This window comes from Halichoeres trimaculatus, unplaced genomic scaffold, assembly GCF_033239565.1.
Source record: "Halichoeres trimaculatus isolate MK-OKI-2021-1 unplaced genomic scaffold, fHalTri1.1 fHalTri1_scaffold_11, whole genome shotgun sequence".
Classification (NCBI taxonomy): Eukaryota; Metazoa; Chordata; class Actinopteri; order Labriformes; family Labridae; genus Halichoeres; species Halichoeres trimaculatus.
Genome location: NW_027437189.1, coordinates 6,420,110 through 6,439,815, shown reverse-complemented (window position 1 = coordinate 6,439,815; position 19,706 = coordinate 6,420,110). Strand labels below are relative to the sequence as shown.

The following is a 19,706-nucleotide window of genomic DNA, read 5'->3' as shown; positions in this document are numbered from 1 at the left end:
AAGATCTTTTCCTTCCTGGTGCTGTCAGGGCCTGAATAAGCAATCCACTTCCATGTTTTTGAGGCAGATACGCTGCTTTGAAAGTGGCAGCTGCATTTTAAGCCATAGTATCATCTATGATAGGCTCTCCTTTTGTTTTCAAACATTAGGTAAGCTCATTCAGAGGAAGCAGTAGTTATTTTGTCAATAGAAGTTATGATAATAAATGTTCATCATCAGCACAATTTTCTGTGACAAAGCTAAAACAGATGAAATGGCGAGACATGTTTGTAGCAGGGGTGGCATCATGGGTGGGCGTAACAGCCCAAAGCCCAGCCACTTTCTGACAGTCCTGCCCCAAACTTTTCTTTAAGTTTTTAAATGAATTTATTTACTAATTTAAAAAAAATGTTTTAAAGAAATATTTCAAAATTCTGTCACTTCAGTCTTGTTTTAATTTAAAACTAAAAGAACAAAACAAAAAAAAATAACCCTCCCACACACCTAAAGGGAATAATGAAACACTCAGCTTCATGTCATACTGGTAGAGCTAGAGGGGCCGCTAACACGACAATGGTTTGAGGGTGAAATGCAAAAGTATTGTTGCGTTTCGGCCTTGCGTTTACACGGAAACTGTGTTTTAGCTGACCTAAAACGCAAACTTTTCGCAACAGCCAAAAGATTGAAATTTTCTGAAATGCTGCCGACACCGTTGCCATGTAAACAGTAAGCTAGCATTGTCACACTCCCTTTTGAGCATACAACAGGACAACAGCACCATTGTTACAATTGTTGCGATACCGTGTTGTGCTTGTGCTGCTCAATCTGCTGAATCTGCTGACTGTCTTCAACAAAATGAGCATCTGTTGCTCCACTTCTGCTTTTAGTATTCAACAACACACCAGATGATCGGCTAAACTCTACTTCAGTGGAGATCTCCCAAAAGCTGCTTCTGGACAAGACAGTTATAGCGCCAACTACAGGCCTGGCATGCTCACTACAGCGTTTTCAGTCCCTCGGAGTTTCCATGTAAACGCAGATTACTTTTCACTGTGGTCTCACTGCGTTTCAGCGTTTTTGGATTAAACACTGTGTAAGTGGAGCCAGAGAATAGCGAATGAAAAGCCAGGGTGGTGCAGGCTGCTAGTGTGCAAGGACCCAATACCATGGAGAGCAATTGTAGGTAGGCCCATCTGATGCACCAAACGATATAAAATGCAATCAAATATTAAAGGAGCAAAAAGCAACCAAATCCACTTTAAAACATACATGCTAACAGTAGTATATCTACATCTATAGAATAATATAAGGCCCACCCAAAATTGGTTTGGCTCACCCAGAACTGAAATTCTGGCTCCATCCCTGGTTTGTAATGGTTGGTGAACATTTAAAATCAATGATTATTCCCTTACTGTGTTTCCAATCCATCAAAAAGCCATTTTTTCTTCTTCTTTGGATTTATTAGCAGAGTATATTGTGTCATGCAGCTATGTCATCACGCTATTGGGTAGCAGACACAGCTGTCAGCATCCTCCTACCAAGAAGGACACTGTTGGCTGTGGAAATGCAAACAGGGTCAGGCTTTGCCAATCCAACCTGTACCAATCCGTACTGATCCATACCGAACCGCTTGGTGGAGACGGGGCTTTTGAGAGTTGTTCAAAGTTAGCAACTACACTTGTGTAAACTACAGAATTCAGGTTTGTAATTTTGGTGCGACTACGTCCCAAAATAACCAGTGTTCCAAATTAACCCCATTACCAATCGCTCAACTCAGAAATGAATCAATTAAAAGAGGAATTGTTTGGCTAAAAGTAAAAATGAAATGTTTATTGACTAAAACTAGAGTGAAATGTTTTGATTTTTCATGAAAATAAAAATTCAAATCGTCAATAACAGACTTAAGTGTGACTAAAACTTACAGGTTATTTCGTCAAAGGACTAAGAGACACCAGAGGGTGAAATGTCTCCCTGACAGAATTTTCTGTTTGCTATCTTTTGCTCAGGAATGAACTTAAAAAGCTGTGTGTCTCTGTGTGTTCTTTTCTTCTCCCTCCTGAAGGGCTGAGGATGAGTAAAGGCCTCACATTGAGGTGAGCCCGCCGCCAAGATAAGGCCATGCCTCGCTGCGAAAAAGTAACAATGAAGCCAGGAAAGGTGCAGGTATCTACATGTCACTGCGCCTGGGAGCATGAGAGGGGAATTTGAGTGTTGCACAGAGGTAAGTTAATGTAAATACAGCAGGGTTTGTATCATTTAGCAGCAGATAGCATGAGTTAATCGTGTTGGAAAATGACACGCTGCTTTGAAAAGGCTGACGGAGCTAATGGCTGTAATAACCCTGTGAGGTGAAAGTGGTCCTGGTTGTAATTGGAGCCACAGCGAATGTAGTAAAGAGACAAAGCTGCCGTTTGGCCAGGTTCCCCCCCTTTAGACGAGCAATGACTGCACCCTTTTTTTTACATTCTGCTGTAACCATGGTGACAGTGGTGGGCAGAGAGGCAGGGGTATCCTCATCACCAGGGGGCAGTGTGGGCAGAGCAGCGTGGGGTTGCCTGAAAACTCGCAGACAAAACCTCACAGAAAGACACATGTGCAGCGCGGTCAAAGAAAAATAAATTAGAAAGGGCGCAAACACACGCAGTCAAGCACGCAAATCACACACACACACACACACACACACACACACACACGCTGTCATCTGCTCCTGACAGCTGCCCCTTGGCGTCTAACACAAACCCCCTCCCTTCCCACTCCCCTCTTTCTCCTTCTCCTCTTTTTGTTGCTCACTTATTGTCAAGTTCCGCCGAACAAAAACGCACATCCTCCCATGACACCAGCTAATTGATTATTGATGGTGCCGGCCCAAACTGACTTATATTCAAACGGGTGAGGAATGAGAAAACGGTTGCATCCACAGTGGCCTCTCATGAAAATGAAGTCAAAGCATTTGTATGTAAAGCTCGAGGTCTGCTTGGTGTTTCTGCTTTCATGAGCTGCATGAAACAGCCTCGGGAGCACTTTGAGGGCTGAAGCGGCCGAGTGGAAGGAATGTAAAAAAGAGTCTCGAAAACTTTCGCAGAGGAGAGGAAAAATCATAACAGCGCTCGTGGCTTGCTGGGGTGACAGCCTGACTTCCAGCCGGTGTGAAGATCAGCGACAAACAAACAGCTAGGCTTGTTATTCAGCGGGTTCCCGAGCCAGGACTGCTGCCCTTATCTCCGGCATCGCGTAATTTTGTTACACGTGGTAAAATATAGGACGGCTTGTGACAGCAGATCCGATAAAGAGTGAGAGCTCCTGGGCTGGATGGGGGCTGAATGCCTAAACAGGCTGTTGTGCGAGGGAGGAGAGACTGATGATTGTTGCAGGCAGATTGAGGCACTAAAGAACGGCAGAGGCGAGGGATCCTGTCCCGTGGAAATGTGTCATGAAGGCAGTTCCATTAACATCTTAATAAAGGCTTCCCAGGCCCTGGAGAGCCCTCGTGAGATGACTGCCTTCTCCACTCACACAGGGGGCCCAAAGCCGCTCTCGCAGCGTGTCAACGGGAGAACATTTAAGTTCTGCCAGTATTGCATTGTGAGGGTGTTAGGCTTCCCAAAGGAGTCGCCTAAATGCCTCCCCGCAAACATGCTCCGCTAAATTCCTTTATTCCCCTTTGCCTCCACTTTCATTTACTGTCCATTTCTCCATCTGTTGGATTCAGCGGCCCTACAAAAGGCTTTGTTTCAGCAAGCTGGCAAGCCTTTGGGACAGCAGAGTGCACACTGGGGTTCATTGCTAACTTGCTGCCATCAATAGAAGGAGCAGGGTCTGGACTGGCCACCGTTTTAGCCTGGCAGAGGGACGCCTGTTAGCTGTTCCCCGACGGTCCTCTGATGAGACTGGCTGGGGCCTTTCTGTGAGCAGACACACATACACACACACACACAGTCTTCCTCTAGCATCCTGACAGATACAGGGGAAACAAAGTCTCCAAAGAGCCTTATCAGAGAGAAAAAATCCAAGCTCGGTAAACACGACAGCAGGAAAGGTTGCTTTTTCCTCTCAAGTAAAATACAGTCTCGGAAAATAAAATGCAAAGGAGCGCCATTGATTTTTGCACTCTGTGCTATGTGTTGCTCATACTGGGCAAGCTGCTACTTAACAATGTTGAACCCTGTAGTCATCAATTTAAAATGGTTTCAACGATTCAATAAGTCACTGAAGGCAACACGCACAACTACTCAAGATGATGAAAATGGTAACAGCAGCATGACTGGACTATTAAACGTGCTCCTGTGGTGTTTTCTTACATCTTCTATTGAACAGGGATTATCAAAGTGTAAGGCAACATCTTAAGATCTACAAGACTGAAATGTTTGGAGAGAAAATCTTTACAGGAGAATATCAAACTCTAAATTTAGCCTGTTGCGTTAAGCAGAGAATCAGACATGAGTGTCAGGACGCATCAAAATAAAAACTCTGTAACCAGATGTGTTTTTATTCCAACTGTTAGCAAGAGCTTCATCGTTTCTCTTCATGAAAGAGATTTAACATCTATCAGTGTGATAGGGGGGACTGGAAATCAATATGCGTCTGTTGATATCAAGTAACAGTATGGAAGCTCTCCAACATTACATTCAGATGTTAGCCTGTTGGCTAGCTGATGTGTTGCTAATGGATCCCTGCTGCAAAGTACAGCATCATCCAACAACTTACTGTTCAGTATTTAAATGCTAAATGTGGCCACTGTGACATCATCAATCTGTCATCACTATCTTGGTTTGATTGCAGCCAGAAGTGACTATATTTAGATACTGGTGATGTGCATAGGGGGGCGCCAAAATCAACACAAACATAAAAGTCATCACAGATACTTCAAACTATTGCGAATAACACTCAAAGTAAGATACCAAAGTAAAATCTTGATAGCACAAACACATGCATGTATGTAATTTCAATTTTAATGATGAGGAAGTTAGCTGCTTTTGAACACCCCTAGTGGTCAGCGCCGCAAGGAGGTGGGTGTCAGACAAATCAAATTAAGGTAGGTGTAGCAAATTTCCATAATGAGTGATATATTTGGCTTTAAAGGATAAGTTAAATAAGATTTGTCAGAAAATATGACTCATACATTTACTGAACAAGACAAGCAGAGTTGTTAAAGATATCACTTTGTCCACAAGGGGCACCAAATTCAACAAAAAAGTAAAAAGGCTCCACACAGAGGCTTCAAACTGGAACATAATCACTCAAACTAGCTTACGTTTAACCAGCACAAGCATATGGATAATGGCCTCAAAGAGGACCCAATGCTGATGGTGCTTGCTATGCTAACTGTAGCCACACTCAGCAAACCAATTTGATATTGTGTAACTTTGTGATCTCCTGCTCAGTTTTGACTGTTTCTTTCCTTTTGACTTGCTGGTTAGTTAGAAGTGTAGGTTGTTTTAAGACCATGAAATTAGCTGCTTTAGAGCACCCCTGGTGGCCAAGGCCTAAAACGTCCATCCAACATCTGATGCCAGGAGCCGCTTCAAGGGGGTGAGTATAGGACAAGGTAACTGAAGTCATAGTGAAGTAAAACATTTTTCTGAAGCAAATTTTCATAATGAGTTATCTACTTGGTTTTAAAAAGTATGCAAAGACATATTTGTTCAAAAACATGACTACATGTACTTTGTCCAAAGGGGGCGCCAAACACGACACAAGCCCAAAATTCCTCATAGAGGCTTTAAACCAGCAGATAAAGACTTATCTGAAACAAGACCAGTAAAAGCATGTGTTTATAAAGCTGGTGATGCTAGCTCTGCTAATTGTAGCCACACTTAGCAAACTTAATGTTGCCTTCTTCTGTGAGTTTATGGTCAATTCAGCTGTTTCACTGTGTTTTTTTACTTTTAGAGAAGTATTTAGTCAGAATTTTAATTTGTTTCAATGACTCGGGAATCAGTTGTTTCAGAGCGCCCCTAGTGGCCATAGCCTTAAACTTATTTTTAACATCCTGCTGTTCCAGTGAGTAATTAAAACCTGCAACTGAGCTTATAAAATGGTATCATTTCACATTATGTTGTACAATCAAACATTTTAAGCAGTCAGTGGAGTCACCCCCTGCTGTCCACTGGAGAATCTTCTACTTTGGCTTCACTTTTGAAACCACAGCGCTACATCCACAACTTTTACACAGTCTATCTTGGATCTCTGTTTCTAGACTCTGAGTCATTATTTAAGTAGTTTTGCATCGGTAATGAACAACAGCTCAGACTGACATCTGTGATACTCTTCATCTTGAGAGACAGCTGAACCTGGAGCTCGGAGCTTCAGAGAGAAACAGAGAAACTTGTGTTGTCACCAGTTTTACGCAGGGACATATGGCACAAGGAGGGATGTAAATGAATCCTGCTGTGATCTTCTGCTTTTCACTGGAGCCACACTCAAATCCCTCTCACTGTAATGTTCCCTCCTTGCTGGCTGCGCTCCACTTGATCAATGTCACCTCAGATATCCAGATCTCGCCTTACGTCAATCCTCATGCGTCCTCGCTCCCTATAAAACTCCAGATCCCAGACACAAACATGCACATAACAAGGCTGAGTGAGCGGAGCGTGTGCGGGTCAGGGAGATTGAGATCTGTGTTGTGACAGCTGGACAGTTGAGAGGTTCAGATAAACAGCCCACAGTGAGCGAAGACGAGGGCAGAGAGGGAAAGGGGGGGACGGCAATTTCATTAAAACAAACACTCACTTGCTATTTGTTCACTCCAGCAGTTAGGAAAAGGAAAAGGAGGACCTATGTGTGCGAGAGAATGAGTCAGTGAACTCACAAAAGCACCATTATCTGCATGTGTTTGGGTGTTTGCATGAGAGCAAGAAAAAGACAGTTGGATAGGGGGGAGAAGAACAGAGACGGAGGAGGGGGGGAGCTTCATTCAGGAATACACAGCCGCTGAGCGCATTTGCAGCATTCACTCATTAAGAAATAGGTCAAGGATTCTGCCTGCATGCGTAGCGACTTGTCAAAATCTCTCAAGCTAAAGTGTGGTGAGTCTGGCTGCCTTAAGGGGGGAAATCTGAAGACCAGAGCTGCTGTGTGAGCACTGGTGGTGACACAGCACACAGAAAAGGGCCCAAACAAGTCATTCAGAGGCAAAACAAGCAGTTAAGAAATTAGTCGAGGATGAAAGTGGAGTCTCCTGGGTGGTTGAAGTGGACAGACGCGACGGTGCGAGCTCGGCTCGTCCACTTGGGTTCATCAACAGAGGACGCTCGTGAGCCGTGCGCTTTTATCAGAAGTCTGTCGCTGATACTGATGGAGGCTGATAGTCGCTGTGGTAGACTTAGACTCTCTTGGAATCAGCCAGCGCAAAAACTTGGATACTAATGCACCCAAAAAACCACTAGAGATGAAACCCTGTGACTAAAACTACTTCTTAAGAATGAAGCCTTGAGTATTTTCCAAGAAAGATGGAAGACCTAAGACGGCTTACGCAGATTAATCCAACATCAAAAAGGTAAACAACAGAGGTCGCTGACCACAACTGCTCTGTAAATCAAATCAAAAGTATTGCACCCCCTCCTACAGAGAGGTGAAGCAGAAAGGCAGCGGCGGAGAAAAAGCACCAACCGTTACTCCAAGCAGCTCCATCTAACTTTGTCCAGCAGAAGCAATTTCTCTCCAGCTCGGTGAGGTTAACCTTATTGATTGGACGAATGTGTGATGTCTGGGCTTTCTCGAAAAGGCTCTCTCGGACGGCGTGCCTTCAAAGGCAACACTTGAAAGTGATTCATTGAGCTGAATTCCTAACAACTTTTGCTCATATCCTCCATTATTTAAACGGAGAACAAACCGGCGTTGGGTCCAGAATAAATTACGACTATTGACAACAGCTTTTGAAATGTTTTTAACAGCTATCACTGGTGAGATGTCGTCTTCAAAGGTGTAGCCATAAACCTCAATGTCATACAAGAAGATAATTAATGTTGAGAATAATTTGAGCCAGAGCAGCTCTGATAGAAGTCTATAAAATACTCATATAGCAGCTGCCGGTCAGACGCAGCACCACACTATCACTGAATGAGCTTTTTTTTTTTTTCATTAGACTGGAGTTAATTGGCTGAATATAATCAGCATGTGATAATCAAAGCAACGCTGAGTACCGGTTTGTTCCTCCAAAGGCAGCACTTTGGGGTCAAACTTCTGTTTCGCTTTGAGATGGATATAAAAATCACGACATAAGAGGGGGTCATGCTTCAGTCGTGTGGAAAAAACAACACGAGGAGGAGTGGGGTTTGATTGCACCGGCAGAGGGATTAATATGCTACCCATCAGCCGTGGCAGATGTAAGTCATTTTCATGCAAATGTGAGGCAATTTTCTACTTAAGACAACATTTATTTTCTTTTAGAGTCATTGTCATGGGTGCTTGGCAGAGCGCTTGCAGTCTGACACAGAATGAAGATTTGTAGGTGCATCTGCTGAAGAGGACAGATGAAGTCTGGAGTGTCTAGGAAAGCTTACCCACTCTGCAACAATAAATCAGGTTGTTATTTTTCTTTAAATTGAGAGTAGCCAGATGGGAATTTATCAACTTAAAACAATTTGAAATCACTCAGCAACTTTATAAAGTGTGTCCAGAGGGGATGTATTGTTTTAAATTTTACAAACGGAGACTGTATCTGTCTGATCATGAGCTTCGGCTCCAGACTCAAAGTTCACTTGTTGCAAGTGACACAGGACCCGGTCCACTGCCTGCAACCAATCATCTATATCTAGAGCATTTCTGTGTAGTTTAACACAAACACAGTAATATATGTGATGTCTGAGGAGTGTAACTTCATTTAAAAACACAAAGCATACTCAGCAGATGTACAAATGATCCTGACTGGAGGTCTTGTATCTCTACAGCACACTAACTCAGTGACACATGAGGGGAAAAAGTGCAGCCACACTGATGAATGAGAACAGTGGATAAATGGTGGTGATGTACAAGCTGCAGAGCAACACCTGAGTGTACAAAAGCCAGCAATAAAATCCCTCTGAATACACCAACAGTTGCAGCAAACGCTGTGTTCTGTGCTGTTACAAGGCTCATGTAATGCAATTGTTAGCTGTAGCAAAGCTACAATGAAATATTCAAACAGGCTGTCTTCAGAGCCTGCAGCCCCAAAAATGAAAAATGTCTCTCTTCAGTTGTTTCTCCGCAGTGTCGGATATTAGCCCTCTACACGGGAACACCAGCAGCGTGGATGTTTCAGCGTGTAGTGGGTATGTGTGGGATTTAAACAAATATTTACACACTGTAAAGCAGATTAGGCGTAAACGGGCGTCACTCACCTCTTCATTTCAACTGGATCCCGCTGATCCTGATCCCCCAGCGCGCGCGGAGACAAGCAGCCTGGGCTTTAACTGATGCACGAGACTCACATCCACAGACACAGAAAAATGTCCCCAAACCCTTTCCTGTCTTCAAAAAACAGCGTACTTAGTGGGTTTTACATTCACTAAATGTTACAATTCCTTAAATTCATCCGCCTGTGGATTCTGTTCAGCGGCGGCGGCGTCATTCATTCAAGTGAAAAACCGGCAAAACGGCGAGGAATTGCAAATTCAGTGCGTAAACTTCGCACTATCCGAGCTGACCTCCCAATGTTACTTTACTGGACCGTGTCAGTGAAACGGCACATTCCTTCAGTTCGGGTTTCAGCGTCCTCCGGGGCTGCTCTTCAGTAGTAGCAGCAGCACATGCAGGTTATGTACGAGCCGTCATCGTCCGGCGGAGTAATTTCGCAGCGTCAGTTCAGCCCCGCAGCAGCAGCAGCAGCAGCAGCAGCAGCGTGGTTTTCTCACAGGGCTCTGCCGGACTGACAGAGATTAGCGGCTCCATCAATGTACAGTAGTGTGTGTGTGTACGCTGCCACTGGCACACACACACACACAGGCAGACACACGGCGTTTAGACCCAGCCCCCTTACACTCCGTCTCACTGTGTAGTTAACTGTTTCCGCCCAAAGAAAAACATTAATAATGAATATGTTCAAGAAACACTTGTTTGTTATGCAGGAATTCAGCGTTTGAACAACATGTTGTAGGCTAATATGCTAATTCCACATATTAAACACGGCAGCTTAGAATATGTTGTAGACACAAAATCATACTGCAGTTTTCTATCATTACCCTCAATACCAAACACTTTCCTTAAAAATAAGTTTTTAAGAAGCTAAAATAAAAGAATATTCTGATACTTTCTACTTGAAAGGAATTAATGTTTTAATTTTCTTGTCACTATCATTAAAATGCAGCATCTACATTTGGGTTCCCAGCTGGATATTGCATCACATGTCTGAAAAGAACATTTTCTTACCTGTCTCTCTGAACACCACACAGAAGGTCTCCCTCACTGTCTCCCATTCAACTCTGTTTCTGTAAGAATACTGCCATCTATGGGCCGAAGTGGGAACCTGTCTCTGAACAGCCACAGCTCTCCCCTCTTTCACCTACTTCACATTTTCTACTTCCAGAGTTTCAGAGTCTTTACAGTACTTTCTGTGATCTGCCATCACAGCAGTGCTTACAGCCCCCTGTAGCTCAGGTATAAGGACATCTGATTGAAGCACAAGTACTGCTATATAAAGAAAGTCATTATAGAAAATCTCTTCTCCTTTGATTGCGGTGAGGATTAATGTTAATATGCAGCAGACATCATTAAATTGCATTCATCATCGTCAAAGCATGTTTTTATCACGATTCATCACAGAATTTCAATAGTTAATTGAGATTAATTGCGTTCTAATTCACAGGTTTAAAATGTAATTATTTTTTCCTTTCGGTAGAAACACTTTCTGGTCAAATTCACACCACCAAAGTTGGTTATAATATGTTACAAAAATGCATAAATATCATATCTTCAGTTTAAAATGTTAAATGTTTGTATAAACTGTTTCATTCCTTATAAAGTTTATTGAGAAAAAACAGGTGTTTGTTGAATCTGGAGTCTGTGTAATCAGCTGTGCAGCTGTTTTTGTAATTTTTTGGGGTTTTAACAACCTTGATGGCAAATCCAAGTCATTCCCTCAAAAAGGAGTGGGACAAGTGACGAACGAGAGGTAAGAAGTAAGTTTCAATTTGACGGTCCACTACACGTGGTCCTGATAATAACTTGTTTTTACTGTGGGAAAAAAAAGGTAAATAAGCATGTGCATTCTGTTCAGTAATGACATGATGTCTAGTGTTAGTTAGCGACCTGGTTAGCTTAGCATACCATGTGAATTTGCCTTGATATCGTCCTCCTCCTTCCTTTGATTCCTAGTTAGAATGGATTTTACGTTGATTTGCCATGATATAGGGTTTGATTTTGTGGCTCATTTGAAGTTAATATGTTAAAAGAAGAGATAGACATCAGGGTGGTTTTCCTCCTCCTCCTCCTTACTTCCTGCGATCCTGTGTGTCAACTGCTCAACGGTCACTATAGCCCCGTTTCCACCAAGCAGTTCAGTTCAGTTCGTCTCGGCACACCACGCTTTTTACGGCGTTTTCACTGACTAATCCCAGGACAGACCCTCAAATAGCCAAGACAAGCTGTCCCACTTTTTGGGGGGACTAAACCAATCCCGGACGGAGGAGCTACAACACTGCAGATTATTGATTGGTCGAAAGGATCGTCACTTACTGTGCATCAGAGGCTGAGTTTCTCCTGGTGGCACACAGTATTCTCTAAAACAAAGCTTGATTACACCTTCTATCAAAGAACCACATGCCAATCACAAAGAAGACAAAATGCTGCATGTCTTCCATCGTTGCCCTTTGTTTACTGTGGCACGTTTTTCTTCCTTGTTGGATTTATTAGCAGGGTACACTGTGTCGCGCTGCTATGGTGTCACGCTATTATGTTACTGATGCGGCTGTCGGCATCCAGCTTACAAGCCGCCTACCACGAGGGGTTGGCTGTGGAAATGTAAACAGGACCAAGCTTGACTGAGCCAACCAGAACCAAACCGTACTGACCTAAGCCAGACTGCTTGGTGGAAACAGGGCTTATCATTGCCCACCTTGTGATTACCATCCTCTATCTCACAATTTGTTTGGGACTGGTGAGTACTACTTGAACTAACTGAGCTTGCACTTGATTTTCTTTTGTTTTTTTGCTTGTATCAGCATGATTAATAGGCGTAGTCTTCCCAACGTCACCCATCTGGGGGGGTTTGGCGGAGTTTGTCTATCAAAATCATGATCGTACACTACTGTGGGTGAGAGCAGTGTGCTCTTTGAACGAGAGCTCGGCATTGATATGAGGAGAAGATGTGAGATGACAGAGACATAGCGAGTCGCTACAAGTCAGAAAAGCTCTGGCAGCTTATGCTCCAACTGAGGATGTGTCGTGGTAGTTCAGAGAAAAAGAGCGGTGCGATTGTGAGAAAAGATGACAAAGATCATGGAAAGGATCAAAGGATAGAACACCCGAGACGAAGGCAATCTCAAAAAGTATGTTTTGTCTTTTTTTGATCAAAAACAGGAAGAGAAACATAAAAAAAGATTCCACTCTTCTTAGGTAGTTTCAGTGTTTACATAGTCAGAGAAAACAATAAGATTTGGGTCTTTAAAGATTGTTCAAGAAGCTCTGAAAGTGGCTGGCAGCCAACAGCATAGAAACGTCAGAAATTGACCAATGTTTCTGCTTAAAAAACAAGAAGCCTGTTGATGACGACTCTCAGCAGGATGCCTCCTCCTCAAACAGTTTAAGATTATCATTCAATACATGTCTGAAAAGGATATTTTGATATATACAAGTTTATAAATCAGGATGCATTTCCCAAGGACTTCAACAACAGCTGTAGTAAACTAGACATTCAGATAAAAGTATTCTAGTTCCAAACCTTTCTTCGTCATTGAATGGTTACAACACCAGCCTCTTATCTTCGTGCATTTCTGCCCTCAGTGGGTTATGACAAAAAAGTAGGCTATCCACATTCTCTGATGCATCAATAATGCAGAGTGGAGAAAAGGGAGCCAGTGACTGCCATCAAAAGTATTGCAAAACTGCCAGAAGGAAGAAGATGTGGAACAACCAGTGTAAGTACACTAAAAGCACAGCGCCCACTTTAAGACAGGGTCAATAGCTGGAGGGTGTCCATATCGGAATTCCAGCGCACTACCTCTCAAATGGATCTTAGTCAACCCTGGGCGGCAGGGGTAATCAAATATAGACTTTCTCAATTCATTACTCACAGCCCTGTTTGGAGCAGCTACGTTAGGAACAGGCTGTGATTTGTTTGATTGGAACATAACTCAATTCATGTTGAAAGGACAGGTTGAGCAGGACTGTCTGGGAGAAGTTTAGCCTGTTTAGTGAGGAGAAAAATGATAAATTAACCTATTTGGCAAGGTGGAGCTGGGTTATTACATACAGTACAACGTTATCAGTCATGTTTCACTTTGGGACACATATCGACTGAGTGAGGCCGCCTGTAGACAGTGAAAACAGTGACAGAGAGAAGACAAATATATTTTAGAGACAGTCAGGGGGAGTGTGTTGAGCCTGGAACGCAGTAAAAGACATTTTAAATGTTGAACAGATGTTGAAAATGTGAGACAACCCAAACTAAATGACAAATAACAACTGTTGGAGCCCAACAGGAAAACCAACACAGCACGCTGAATGCTGACTGATTCCCAAAACCAGAGTTACAACCCTCAGAACCAGAAGTCTCTATTGCATAAGAGTAACTTTAGAGCATCAACTGTACAATACATGAATGTAGTCTTTGTGACGTCAACTGTCTGTTTTCAGAAACAGAATTTAGAAGAAAAGAGGTTGGTGCTGCCATATTGGAATTGGGGCAGTCATTGAGTCTTCATACTAACAGCAATAGGGCAAACGTCAGTCATGTGTACTGAGCTGTACCTCTGAATATCTTCTAAATTGCAGTAAGAAAAAAAATTGCAGTGTTTGCTGTTAGGGAAATTAGGTATTAGTGATGTACGATGCCGTTTTTTTCCAGACAGAGTACGAGTACTCCAACTTAAGTACTCACCCATACCAAGGGTACTTTTGATACATAAAACTTCATTCAACAGTGACAAATCATTTTGATCAAAGGCAGCACAGTCACTCTGCCATTAAGTTTAAAATAAAAGACCCCAAAAATCTTACATCAGTTTATGATTTATTTTTAATAGATTAACAAAAGTGAAAAATGTTCACAACTGACATATTTTGATTAGTTTTTGAAAAATAAACTGAAGTGCAAAATAAAACAGTTGAACTGCTAACTCTCCCTGGTTTATTCATATTGTCCGAACAGGACCTACTGCACATTTGCAGTAGTTTCGAACCACAGCAATGTGGTGCCAACTACAGGTAGGAGGATGTGGTGGACATAAGAATTTTTTTTGCCTTGAGTATTGACAACCCTTCACAAGTACCGATACCTTGAAAAAAGACTGGTATCAACCTGATACAAATACCTGGTATGGATACTCCGTCTGTGCTGTGAAAATGGCTCTGAAAAGTTTCATTTCATTAGTTATACAAGGTTAAAAAGGAGGCTTTGTGTCATGTTTAATGATGATTGACAGCTGCCGTTCGTGTGGTTTTTCTTCAGGGATTGCAAAATATATCAGGAGGTATTGTAAATAATATTTACTTTTGCCACCCAGCTCCACTCAGAGCTTTTTCTCCGAGTCCCTCATAGCCTCTACTGCACAGACTCAAGGCTCAATGGCTGTCAAAAGCTACGCCTGTGACGGGGGGTATTTTGGCTTCAAAACCGTACAATGGTGAATGGCGGGGCCACACTGTCCACTCTATATACAGTCTATGGCAGGAACAATATATATTCAACTTAAAATCTTGTGATTTAACTCCTGTTAACTATCAATGGTATTGAGAAAGTGGTAAATTCTAACAGTAGCTGCTGACGTTAGCCAGTGAGTCATCAAATTTTGTGCTTTAGCCTTAAAATAAGGTGATATATCCTTCCAGTTTCATACTTTCTAACATGGTTTCAGTGCTGATCAATGGAGGAGAATTAAAATGATAACATTTCATCTGGTGAGACAATTGTTTGTTTTTCGCTAGCTGTCAAAAGTGTGACCAGGAGAGCCATTAGCTATGGTTAAACCCACCAGTTTGTGGTAGGAAATTCTACAAAACTCACATAAGAATTGCAACTACTACTGTAATTAACCTTAATCAACACTGTACTAATTTCTTGACCTTCCTTCATTTTCCTTTTCAGTAACACGTACACTCATCATGTGTCAGGCAGGTCTCCAGCATAAAATCTACATTTGCATACCTGCATGTCATGCTCCACTCTGTTTCCTGTCACCTTCAAGCACTTTAATTTAGAGGAAAGGTAAAACCTGTTCTCATTGATTTGCTCATAAATTACAGATGTATTTCTTGTCTCAGACCTTCATTAAACTCTTGTCTCTTAAATGTCAGGATGGTCCAAGTTCTCAGCCGTGAAACTCAGCCACTTTAAGATCTGGCACCTTTCCGACCACCCAGGATCAGAAATCAAAGCACACATCATTAGTCATTAGGGTGTTGTCAGACAGGCTGTTGGTCACCTTATATCTGTGTTTACATTCAGAGTCTGACCCTAGGGACAGAGAATGTTTCTGAGAAAAGAAAGGAGGAAGGAAACTCAAAAGCTCTCAGCAAGCAAAGAGGTTAATTGTTGGAGTTATGATTGTACTGTTTATCTCTGGGTGTATGTGGCGGCTGAGTGCATGTGAAGAGGGAAAAACAGAGGCTGCAGGGCATGTGTGACGGGAGATAGAGAGCGGTAATTCGTGGCAGAGCACAAGCTTATTTGTTGGAAGATCAGTTCAGTGAACAAATCAAACAGCAGTCAGGTGGAGGGGTGTGCAGAGGGCCAGGAATGAGGCTCCCAACGGTAATGCGGAAAGAAGGCCGGCTGCAGTGCTGCCGCTTGACCATTAGCTGATCAAAGAGCTCGCATGCAGCGATTTCATACTAAGTTGGAAGGTTTCAAAGAGGCCTCTTGTGATGCCTTTAATTCCTCTCCCTGCAGCCATATTTGAAGATATCACGAGGGAATGTGGCGACCTGTCGACTCCACTGAAGCTTCATTCCCTCTCTTCTCTGACCCATGTAAGCAGTGAGCCAGGCTGGAGAGGAAAACAACTACCAGGGAACAGTTAGATGTTAAATTATGCTGTCAATCTGATATCTATGATACCAATTACTTCTGTGACATGATAAAAATAGTCATTTTGTTGACATTTTTGTTCTAGCATTTCTAATCCATTCTGCTACTGTCAAAGATGCTGTTTTGTTTCACTACATCTTGTCAATATTCATTCTTACAACAAGGGAGATTAACAGGTGTTAAAACCTGTAACCTCAGAAGTTGCAGTTCCTAAAATGGCCACTTGAGGAATGCTCCAAAAGGGTAGGCAGCAACCACAGACTCCTGTATCAAACTATACAGCATGGCAACAAGTTTTGACAGTAAGCGGGAACCTTTGGACACCAAAAATGAAACCGATGCGGAAGTGCTAAAAACCGCAGTTCATTCATTGAGTGTCCACATGAGGAAATAAAGATGTCTACAGCTTATTTTTCAGCACAAATGTTGCATTAATTTTAGCTGTTAGCAAGGAGACTCAAAGCCTGCCTCATTATCTTACAATGCTTCAACAGAAGCTAGGTTGAGCTTCACATTTTCAGTATGGCTGCTGACAACGATAGGGTTCAAAACTCTGTATTTAAAACAGATGAGTGACATCACAGATACCACATCCTTTTTTGAAAAAAACTCAATATTCAAAAGTATTCCGCCATAAACATGTTTAATGAATGGTTCCTTGCCATTCAAGCTAATATTAGCCATTGAATGCTACTTTAATGCAATATTGCAAAGGCTAAGTTTTGGAGATTTTCTAGTGGCAGGCAAATTATGTTGGGGTCAGTAAATCTTGCTGAAAAACTTTTTATGAAGTCTGTGTTCCAGCTGTATTTTTCTGTTAGGAGAGAGGTTAAGTTGATATGTCAGTAAAGTTTGTTGCTAACAACATACAAGCCTGTTAGCTTGCCTGTGCTTCTCACTCTTTGCGTACCTTGTGTGTCTTTTTAGCAGAGTGGCTACAAAAGTCAGCCATAGCGGTGACAAGACTCTTGAGCAGGGGTCTGCAACCTGTGGCTCTGGAGCCTCATGCGGCTCTTTAGCCGCGTTTCCACCAAGCAGTCCGGGTCGGTTCGTCTCGGTACGGTGCGCTTTTAGCGGCGTTTCCACAGACTCATCCCGGGACGGATCCCTAAAAACCGAGACGAGCCGTCCCACTTTTTTGGGACCCTTTCGTATGGGTGCCAGACTGAACCGATCCGCTCTCGGGAGGTGGAGCAACACACTGCAGACGGTTGATTGGTCAAAAGAATCGTCACTCACCCCAACAGCGGCTGCATTTCTCCTTGCGGCTCACAGACTTCTCTGAAACGAAGCTTGATTGCACTTTGTAACAGAGAGTTACATGAAAATCACAGAGAGGACGAAATGCTGCATGTCTTCCATCCGTGCTCTTTGTTTACTGTGTCGCGTTTTCTTCTTTGTTGGATTTAATCGCGGGGTAAGCTGCTACGGCGTCGCGCTATTGTTTACCAGCTGTGGCTTCCGGCATGCGGCTTACACGCCGCCCACCACGAGAGGGCACAGTTTGCTGTGGAAACGCAAACGGGATCAGACTTAACTGCCCCAAACCGTCCCAAACCGTACTGAACCGACCCGTACCGCTTGGTGGAAACGCAGCTTTTGACTCCTTTGCAGTGGCTCATTGTAGCTTTAAAAAATATTATTGAAATAACGTTTTTTTTTGTTTTTTTTGTTTTTTTCCTTACAGATGGTATAAATGATAACTACACAGCCACTAGGTAAAATCATAATACAGCATTTAACATTTAATAAAAATACATCACCTCTTGAAATAAAGCCTTTAATTTTTTGCAATTTTTTGGATTGTTTTATTTATTTCAATTTTCTGAGATTTTCAGAAATTGAGAAAAAAATTATATTTTTTGAAGATTAAGCAAAGTTTTGAATTCTTTATAAAAATCTCCCTTTTTTTTTTGCAAATTTTAGAAAGTGTTTCAAATTTTTGGAAGTTAAGCTAAATTTTAAAAGTGCATTATCTAGTGTTTTTTTTTTTTTTTTTTTTTTTTTTGCAAATTTACATTTCAGCAAATGTTATGAAATATCAAAATATTGCACATTTTCCAATTCCTTTTTTATTTTGCAAATTTTTGCAAATTTTACTTTTTTTTAAATTTTCAACTTATTGAAACTTCATAAATTTTGCAAATTTGTAAAATCTATGGCATTACAACTTTTTGTTTTTTTATCTTAAATTTGCAAATTTATTAAAAGTAAATTCTAAGAAATCGCAAAACACACGCACAAAAACTTCTCATTTAGATAATTATTCACGAGATGATACACTTTTTTGTCTTAATTTGAAGATAAAGTAGATTTTGTGGCTCCCGAGTGATTTCATCCAGGTGAGCTAAGGCAAAACGGCTCTTTGGAAAGTAAAGGTTGCAGACCCCTGCTTTAGAGTTACCTGACATGTTACGTTCAGCTGCCTCTTGTTCTTCCATAAGTAAAGTGACAGCTCGCTGCATTTAATTACCTCTCTTTGCTTTCTCTATCAATAACACAAACAACTCTGGTAGGCGACCACCGAGAATAGAATCTCAGTGTGTCCGGAACTCTGAAGTTAATCATCTAATCAGCCAGCTAATGAATTAGCTTCAGGACCTGGGAATAAGAAAGTATAACTCTCACTCTTTGATAATGTAGGGTTAGCTAGCAGCAGGCTATTCTCAAGTTTCACCCTCTCCTCCAAACTCTGTAACCTCTGATTCCCATGAAAAAAAACAAGCTGGTTAGGGTCATATTTAACCATAATGTAAATACTAATAATACATTTTGATTTACCTTGCATAGCTGTAAGCAGGAAGACCACAATGTGCTGCATGTGTCTTGGGACTTTGCTGTGTGTGGCATTCAAAACCAGGTCCATTATGAGAGCCCACCCCCGCTGCTTACATCCCACAATCCTCCTGTCAAAGGGGGAACTGGATACTCAAGACGCTCAAGGGACTACAGGCCTGTACACATTTATTCCTTATATACACACACACAGAAACCACATTCATACAGGTGGCCCATTACATCAGTTACATCAGACCTACTGTTGAAGCTGCAGCCGCCCACTAACGTACTGATGATGGGAGAGCAGAGGACTGACATATTCGCACTGGAAGTTAAGTCAAGAGAGACAGAATAAAATCATATCCTCACACCTGGTGTGGATTTTTGTCAACAAATTGCACCGATTTGAGAGACAGAGGCAGCCGTATCAGAGTGATGATCTCAGTGAGAGGCTTTTTGAAGCCGTTTCATAGCTGTGATTTTGTTTTCCATCTCCTCTTCAGGGAAAACAACTCCGCCTGAAGTACAATCGAACATAATGCTCCTGATCTGTGGCCCAAACGCGCCGCTCTCATCGGAGGCTTCCCTTAAGCTTGTCAGGATTTGTCAATGGAAAAACTAAATTAAAATAGCGATTAATTTCCACAGAGATGCAATCACAAGAGACATGGTAATTGCAAGCTGCTCTGTTGTGTTTGCTGAGTGAGGCATTGTATTAAACTGTTGTTTTTTATTAATTCATTATTTTGTCCTTGCTTGGAGGCATTCCACGGGCTGCGTGCCTCGCGCG

The 19,706-nt window shown here is 42.2% G+C and overlaps 1 protein-coding gene across 1 annotated transcript in view; it reads right to left on the bottom strand.

The window, feature by feature from the left end:
* Positions 1–9,864, bottom strand: part of LOC141799949 (plexin-A2-like) — a 308,159-nt gene extending 298,295 nt beyond the window's left edge. Inside the window, exon 1 of the mRNA XM_074682379.1 lies at positions 9,297–9,864. The gene's annotated coding sequence lies outside the window, so the exon portion shown is untranslated. The remainder of the gene's footprint in view (positions 1–9,296) is intronic.
* Positions 9,865–19,706: the final 9,842 nt, after the last annotated feature.